This window comes from Silene latifolia, chromosome 6, assembly GCF_048544455.1.
Source record: "Silene latifolia isolate original U9 population chromosome 6, ASM4854445v1, whole genome shotgun sequence".
In the NCBI taxonomy this organism is placed as follows: domain Eukaryota; kingdom Viridiplantae; phylum Streptophyta; class Magnoliopsida; order Caryophyllales; family Caryophyllaceae; genus Silene; species Silene latifolia.
In genome coordinates this window covers 128,824,460-128,833,731 of record NC_133531.1, presented here as the reverse complement: position 1 = coordinate 128,833,731, position 9,272 = coordinate 128,824,460, and the positions used below count along the sequence as shown (strand labels likewise).

Here is a 9,272-nt window from a genome sequence, read left to right as displayed (position 1 = left end):
CTTGGGGTGGTGGCTCTTGGTTGAAAGGTTGGTTGGAAATTGGAAGAGAAAAACCATATCCTTGATCTTTAAAGTTGGAATTTTGGTTGTTCCTTTGGTACCCTTGATTGAACCCTTGATTTTGCCCTTGGTTGTACCTTTGATTATTGTTGTATCCTTGATTGAACCCATTGTTGTTGTTCCATTGATTGAATCCTTGGCCAAACCCTTGATTAGCTTGGTTTCCTTGATTTCCTTGGTAAAAGTTTTGATTACCTTGGTTCCCTTGGTTACCCTTATAATCTTGATATGCTTGAGATTGGTTGGCAAAGTTTTGGTTGGATCCTTGTTTGTTGTTGAATGAGGGTCTAGGTGGACGGTTGGAAAAATTGTTAAATGCTTGGAAAGCATTCACCTCTTGCACATTGTTCCCATCAAAGTTGTTGTAATTGTTGGCACACAAGTCATATTTGTGACCACTTCCTCCATAAAGTTCACAACTTGAGACTTGAGCCACTTCCTCCATGGGTGCCCCATGTGAGGTTGCGGCTTGGTGCACTTGATTTCTTTGAAACTTCTCAAATTGTTTTGTGAGTAAGTCGAGCTTGGCATTTGTCTCGGAGTTGGAGGAGTTTTCCTTAGGAAACTTCCCATTCCTTCTTAGCATGTTTCCTCTAGAACCATAGTTTGCTTCCGAATCTACCATTTTCTTGATCAATGCCGTTCCCTCTTCATCATTCAAGTGATCAAATCCTCCCTCCGCGGAGGCATTTACCATCTCCTTAGTCCTCGGTAGCAAAGTTTGGAAGAATGTTTGAGTGATGTACCATTCCGGTATTCCATGGTGGGGGCAACTTGCTATCAAGTCTTGATAACGGTCCCAAGCTTCACCCAAAGACTCCCCATCCTCTTGTTGAAATGTATGAATCTCATTACGGAGCATCGCGGTCTTTGAGGAAGGGTAATATTTGGCCATGAATGCTTTAGCCAAGGCATCCCAAGTAGTGAAAGTATCCGGTGGGTGAATGTTCAACCATCGGTCCGCTTTGCCCGTCAATGAAAACGGAAACAACATCATTCTCAAGGTGTCCTCGACACCCCATTCTTTTCATCATTGAAACCTTCCTCTTAAACTTCCGGAGGTGAGCATGGGCATCCTCTTCAATATGCCCCCCGAACAAATCCTTCTCAATCAACCCGACTTGGGCGGGATGCATCTCAAAGTTGTTGGGAGCCAAGGCGCCAAAATTAATTGGGTCACAAGCATCATTGTGGTTAGGACGGTTATGGTCACGTAAAGCCATTGGTGGTAGATTTGGTATATGAGGGGGTGGTGTTTGAGGTGGAGTATTTGGGAGTTGGAAATTGTAGAAAGGATTTTCTAGGAGGTGATCAATGGTGTTGTTTGGTTGTTGTTGTGTTGTGTTTTCAAAGAGAGGTTGGGTGGGTGAATTTGCTTGGTTTATGGTTGCTTGAGAAGAGGTTCTAACCCTTGCAATGGTCCTATTCCTTAAGGCTCTAAAAAGCCTTTCGGGATCGGAGTCAAAGAGCAATGCTTGGTGGTTCCTCCTAGACATACAACTTGACAAACAGTAAGACTCCTAGTGCTTTTACACACTAGGGTAAGGCAAAAATCACACACACTCTACAAGAAGCACACAAACTACACAAACAAGCAAACAACAAATAAAGACTAAGCCTAAGACTTTAACTAACTAAGCATAACCTAACGCCATCCCCGACAACGGCGCCATTTTGATGACCGGGTTTTGCCGTCACTTCCTGTACTAAAACAATTTATAAAACCAAATAAAAGTAGTATTTATTCTGTGTCGAACACAAAGATGGCGGGGGTTAGGTACTTGGTTTGTTAAGTCTTTAGTTTAGTCAAACAAAATAAGATGTTGATTTATCTAAAACTAAGATGCAATAAGGTATAAATTAAACTAAATGGGATTGTATTCAATTTATGGAAGGCTAAGGTCTTTGGGTTCACAAAGGGCAATTAGGGGGAGAAACAAGGTCTAACAAGAAAATGGTAATAATGGTGGTCAAGGGTTTAAGACTAATTTCTTAGTCACCTTAAGCTCCTCAATAAGTTATCACTTGATCGAGATGAACTAAATACAAATTAAGCATAGAGACTACCCAATAGCATGAGCACCAAGACGGATCGAATGCATCAAAGAGATGTTCTAACTTTCATTAAAACTCATCTATAAGCACTTCTAAAACTATCTAATAGCACAATGCACCAAGGTAAGCCAAACATGTTAATGAAATGACCAATTTTCATTGAGGCATTTCCACAAACACTTCAAATGCATTAAGAGTAGAAACCACATAATCACCCAATTCAAAAGGTTAACAACCCAAATTCATCCCCTTAATTACCCAAATTCCCCCTATGACCTTAGATAAGACTACTCACTCATGTTCATGGGTGAGAAATTACCAACAATTTCCAACAAAATACAAGTAAACATTGCAAACATGATAAAGACTAATACTTTTGATGAATAATGATAAAACAACATAAGAAATGTAAACTAATGAAAGTAATGTAAACAAAAGATGAGAATTTTACCAACAAAGAGGAAAGTAACAATCTTGGATAATAATGGAAGAATGAATTTCTTCTAATCTTCAAATACAACCCAAAATACTAATTGTATACTAATGAGAGATGAAGAACTTGCATAAATAAAGGAAGAATTAAACTAATAATTAAAGAAAGATTGCAAATTTTATTGAATGAAAATGAGAGAGTAAATATTAGGGTTTTACAATATTGAGAGAGAAGGATGGACTAATCTAATTTCTATTCTAATTTCTAAGGGTAGTATGTTTAATGTGAGTGTGTAATGTTGCCTCTTATACTACTAGTCTAATTAATAAAAATAATAATAATAATAATAATAATCTAATAATAATCGACACATATTACTAATACTAATCGATACATTCTAAAACAAATGACACGCACACACACTTTTTCTATTAAAACAAAACAAAAGCAATAAGAGGGGAAAAGGGAAAGTCAAAAGACGGAAGCAGGGGACTTTTGCCGGTCCACCGGTGGCCGGGCTAGGTCACCGGCAGCGAGCTTCTAAATGAAAGAGCAGAAATAGGATGCGTGTGTTGGTTGCCGGCTAGGCGGCTGCCGGGCAACCGGTAGAGAGAGCAAAATTGATGCGAGATTTGTTGATTGCGAGTTGTATGTCGGTAGGCCGGCTGCCGGGGGTCATGACCGGTAGCGAGTGCGTAATTAATTGGACCAAAATGTTGAAGTATTCCCTGCCGGTTGGAGGAGTCGGCTGCCGGGGCACCGGCATAGAGAGCAAAGCTTCGTAAAAAGCTCATATTAGCTCAATTTCGATCCGACTCCAGAGATGCGTGAATTTGATGATGGTAATGGGGGTTGTTAATGGTGATGCAAGGTCGATAATGAAGGTTAATGGTGGACGAGTGAATGAAGGATGGATGGTGGCTTGATTTGTGTTTGTTGTCGGATTTCTGGGCCGAGGATTGAATTGATGTCGTGTTGTTGTTGATGAATGGTGTTGATGGCAGGGGAAGCTGCTATGGTGAAGGTGGAATGATGACGGTCTGGTTATGGTATGCAGGGGAGATGGTGGTCGGAATGGAGGTGAGTTAATGGAAGTAGCGGGTATGATGGTGGTTGTATTGTTGTTGCAGGTTGTTGTCGTTAATGGTGGTTTGTGATGATGAACACGGGGGTGATGAAGGAGAAGCAGGGGATGAAGGTTGAATTTCATGGTGAGGATGAATGACGATGGGGATGGAAATGGCTGTCGGGTTATGGGAATGAATGGTGTCTTGATGGTTGGGCTGCTATGGTGAGTTGAATGCTGAGTTGATGGTGTTTGTTTATGATGGTCGTGAAACAGAGGAGTCGTTGTTGAGGATGGTGGGTCGAATATGATGGGGAGTGTTAATGGTGAAGGTGAAAATGGTGAGGTAGTGATGTCGGGCTGCTGGTGATTTCGTATGGTGGAAGAGTGGTGTTGCAAAAGGAGGCGTAAATGGGTACGAATGGTGATGACGGTTGTTGATGCGGTGTGGGTCCAAATGTTGCTGCTGCCGAGGAAATCAGCTATGGAGGTTTCGGGTTGATGATGGCGTGATTTCTGAATTGGTGAAGATGATGAATGCGAAAATGGGTGCGTGACATTGATGCTCTGCTGGTGTTTGTCGAAGGTGAACGAAAATGGCAGGGGAGTGACGGATTTAATGTTGATGGGTTGCTGGTGATGTACATGGTGATGAAGATGATGATGGGTGAATGGAGATCGTGATGGTGGTATGAAAATGGAGAATGGAGGACGGGTTTGGTGATGAAGGACGAAATGGTGATGAAGCTGATGGTAGAAAAAGGAACGCAGGGAACAAGTTGATGACGGGTCAACTAATTGACAAAAGTCAATCTTGACTTCCTGCCTCTTTGTTTGATTTTCTTCTCGAGCTCGGATTTCTGCCTTGTCATTCCGCCTCACCTTTGATTTCATCAATCCTTGCTTGTTTCACTTTTGACCCGCTTTGCTTATTTAATCGTCTCACTCCTTGATTCTCCTTGTTTATTCCGTCTTACCTATGCATCATATAAATATAAATATAAATATAAATAAAATAATAATAATAATAATAATAATATATAAAACCAACTAATTACTAAATATAACTACGAGGACTAATTATTATAAATTAGTAAATAAATGAGCTAATTAATCAATTAGGCACACAAAATCGAGTCGGAATAAGGTATAAATGCGGAGTAAAAGCTACCAAATTACTACTCATCAAACCTCCCCACACTTAAACCTTACTCGTCCTCGAGTAAGCTCATTTAATAAACTTAAGACCCGTAATATAAAAGATTAGCTAAAATAATAATATCCGATGAAAGGCAATTAACGGGCCTCCTCCGTCCCTTCAACTCACACCGAAACACAATGAGGTATGCATTCCGATGCAAGGCAAGTGGGGGCTTGCGGAAAATTTTGACACATCCAACATTTAAGCACGAATCAAGATATAAGATGCATCACAAAAAGTCAAACCACTTTCCTCATCTAAGCGGCCGTTTTGTTTTGAAAGATTAAAGGTTTTGGTCGGGAGATACCGTCTCATAGTCTTGGCAGGGTGTCAATGCCCTAATGGTGGCTCAAGCAACCTCAATGTGACAACCAAATGCCTAAGAAACAAATTCAAAGGCGGGAAAGGGGGAAGCAAAGCCTAACCTTCAAGATTTACACGACACACACAAGATTCAACCAAATTGACCCATGACTAAGGGGACCAAGACTACCGACTTCCTCACGGTTGTCACTAGTCTCTCATTTTCTTTTTAGAACGGGTGATTTTTGTGCAAAAAGTAACCAAAATCACTCATCTACCCGACTCGTGAGACATGCCCGCAATCTAACATGGAATCTTCTCCTACAAGACCATTAATGAGATGCAAAAAAGGAAAATATGCATAAAAGAAACAAGGGTTGTAACGGGGCTAGGTGATGGGTCGAAACGGGATTGGTGCAAGCACCGTTATGGATCATTTGGAGTTTAAAATCAAGTAGTTGTCAAAATTCCGCTTCTCCCACTTTTATTACAACAAAAGAGTAACGTCTACACCCTAACAAAAACCGGTTTCCCGAAATAATGCAAACATTGTGCAAACCCGACTCTCTTTGGAAAAATACAAAAATCGTCACCTTATTACAACCAATGAGCAACGTCTACACCCTAACAAGAAATTGGCTTGCCAAAATCGAGCAAAAAATGTGTAAACCCGACTCACTTAGGAAAAACATCAAATCCCTTTTTATTCTTGCAACGCCTTTTTCTACTCCATTGATGAAGGAGTGTTGCTTGGCTTTTTCTCATCAAACAAAGTAATTGTGCAAAATTTTTTTCTTTTTCATTACATTTTTCTCCTTTTCTATTTTCTTTTTCTTTTCTTTTTCAAAACCTCTTTATTCAAAGCAAACCAAACTAAACCATCATTCCGACTCAAGTGGATTGTGCACATCCACTAAACCAAGATTCAAATCCCCTTGCTTCATACTACCAAAACTCATAGACAACTTTCTTGATCAAGGTCGGTTGTTTTTGGGTTGTAGTTAGTATCGTAGGTATCAAATGAAAGGTCAAGGCTCAAAAGGGGTAAACAAAATCGGTCCTAGTCTAAAGGGTCGAAGAATTAGGCTTATTTGGCAATGTGAGGCTCAAAAAAAATGAAATGCAACTTGTTGTTTCAAAATATGCATAAAAATGAACATCTCATGGTCTAAAAGGAAAGGACGCCATGCTTGTGCGTCGTGATGTAACATGCCACGCAAGGAGCCTACTCACACCTAAAGGGGGACCGGGTATGGATGTACCGATCCCAAGGAGGCTCTATCCTCACATTTGAGTAGTTATGTCGAAATCTAGGCCTAGTCTACGGTCTTGGTCTCACATGATGGTCAAAATTTTCCGGTTTAGCCTCATTTCCCGGGTATTTGCAAGCAAACACCCTAACAAGGAGGTCACAAGGTGCAAGACACTAAGAGGGGAAAGACACGACTTAGACAATATCATCATAGAGGGTATCATGCTCCCTTCCTAGACCAAATTTTGTTCAAAAATTTATATACAAACTCAATGTGATAAGAAGGAAACACAACACATATATACATGTGAAACAAATGTATGCAAGAAATTGAAATGAACATAAGGAAAACATGCAACAATTATCTAAACCTAGCAGCACGTAAGCAACACACACCAAGTTCCAAAATGGAACATCCTCATCAACATAGCCCATCCTCCTCCATATATCCAACAATATAAAGGAAAAGAATAGTAAAGGAGAAAGAGATAGAAAAGATTTAACCGAGCGGTCTTCTAGTCTCCTAATGCCTCAAATGTCCCATATGTGCCTGCGCCACTTGTTAGACAAACATATATATACAATGCAATATTTTTGTAATTTTTGAATTTTTTCGATTTTTAGGCATTTTCTTGAATTTTTATCACATTTAAAGGTATATACAAATATAAACAAATATTCAAAAAGTGGATATTTCCCTCCCCACACTTGAAATTTACATTGTCCTCAATGGAACAAAGTATAGGGAGAGAATAGGAAAAATAAACAACATATTTTTGGTGGTTTTTGAATTTTTCGAAATTAAAGAACATGTTTTTGGATTTTTTGAATATTTGAAAATAAATAACATGTTTTGTATTTTTAAAATGATGGAATTTCCATTGGAAATATGTAAATAAATGTGTGGAGGAAATTCGGAAATGAAATACATGTTTTTGTTGATTTTTTTGATTTTTCAAATTTTTAGTGGTTTTCAAATAAGTATGCAATGCATGATCTAATCTATATGCAATATTGAAATACGATGCAAGCTACACTATATGAATGCAAAGAGAACTAATTTAGATTAGCTCCTTTTCTAATCATGTTACTAAATGCAAAATGCGGTAAAAACTTAATTAAAGAGGAGAAGAATATATACATTGCGGTGGTTCTTAAGTAACTCCACCAAACCTCTTCATTCAAAAGTTTTCATTCAACCGGGATCAATATCCCGAGATCCCACCAACTTTCCAACTTCAACACAAGAATCAATAACACACGACCCCTTGGTCTTCATCATCAAGTCATGCAACTTACTCATGGCATCTTGAATCTCTTGCCATTTTCGGTTCATTTCTTCTTCAAGCTTTTCCTTAGTCTCTTTGTCAACATTAGGGACACATACCCTATTTCCTTTCGATCTCTTTCTCCATCTTTTTGGCTTCTTCTTTTCAATTCCCGGTTTTGATTTTGGAGGGGCATTGGTGCTAGAATTGAACTCGGTTTCCCAAGTCTTGCTCATTTCCCCACACTTATCTTTAGCATTCACTTCTTCTTCAAGGAACTTATCCGGTGGCTCATCATCAACTTTTGGCTCACAAGCTATCAAGAATTCCATGTTCTCATCTTCGTCATTCTCATGGAGTTCTAAAGTTTCCACGGCAAACATATTTTGAACCACGGTTTTCTTTGAAGCATGTCATAGCTTGAATTCAACTTTTTCCTCCCCAACTTTGAATGACAATAGTCCCTCTTTGACATTTATGGTACCTCCTCCCGTGGCCAAAAATGGCCTACCAAGAATGATACGAGAGCGTCTTCCCATAGGGATGTCCAATACAACAAAATCGGTAGGAATTGAAAGCTTACCAACTTGAACCATGATATCCTTGAGAATCCCATTTGGAGATTTGATTGTTCCATCGGCAAGTTTGATTGTAATGGAAGTGCGGGCTAAGCTTAAAATATTCAACCTCTTCACAAGGGCAAGTGGTATGACACTCACACTTGCCCCTAAGTCACACAAAGCACTATCCACCTTTTGGTCACCAACGGTACATGGAATTGAGAAACTCCCGGGGTCATCAAGTTTGATGGGGATTTCTTTAGATTTGACCACATTGCACTTCTCACTTGAGGCATCAAGCTCATGGCTACTAATGTCCACTCTTCTAGAAATGACTTCTTCTTGCTTGGCCAAAGAGTGTTCTTCTACCATGACCATCTCTTCCTTTTCCGGGTTCTTCTCAACTTCTACCATCACATTTGGTGCTTTCACAATTTCTTCAAGCACAAATTCTTCACTCATAATGGTTGGTGTAGTCATAACCATCTCTCCCTTGTCCGGGTTGACTTCAACATCAAAGCTTGTACCATGAATTGTCATTATTTGCTCAAGCACATAGTCTTCTATGCTCTCTTTTTCGGGCTCATGGTCAACTTCTTGGAATGTTTCCATAGCCATGGAAAAGGGAGTAGTGTAAGATAACTCCTCTTGACTTGGCAAATCAAATGACTCTTCTTTTTCCTCTTCAACTCCAACCATGATAGCATTAACTTCCTTTGACTTCATAGGGTCCCTTGGATTTTGCCCTTGTCTTAGAAACACACCCGGTGGTTTTTGAGAACTCATGAGAGCTTGGGAAGCCACCTTAGCTTCAAGACTCTTGATTTGTTGTTGGGTATTGCTTGCCAAATCCCCTATCAACTTCACCAAGTTGTCATATTTATCATCTCCCATGGTATTGCTTGCTTGGGGTGGTGGCTCTTGGTTGAAAGGTTGGTTGGAAATTGGAAGAGAAAAACCATATCCTTGATCTTTAAAGTTGGAATTTTGGTTGTTCCTTTGGTACCCTTGATTGAACCCTTGATTTTGCCCTTGGTTGTACCTTTGATTATTGTTGTATCCTTGATTGGACCC

The 9,272-nt window shown here is 39.6% G+C and overlaps 1 non-coding gene across 1 annotated transcript; it reads left to right on the top strand.

Moving 5' to 3' along the window:
* Positions 1 to 815: 815 nt before the first annotated feature.
* Positions 816 to 922, top strand: LOC141589391 (small nucleolar RNA R71). The gene has a single exon (XR_012520332.1). It is a non-coding gene; the product is annotated as a small nucleolar RNA R71 (small nucleolar RNA).
* The last annotated feature ends 8,350 nt before the right edge of the window (positions 923 to 9,272 follow it).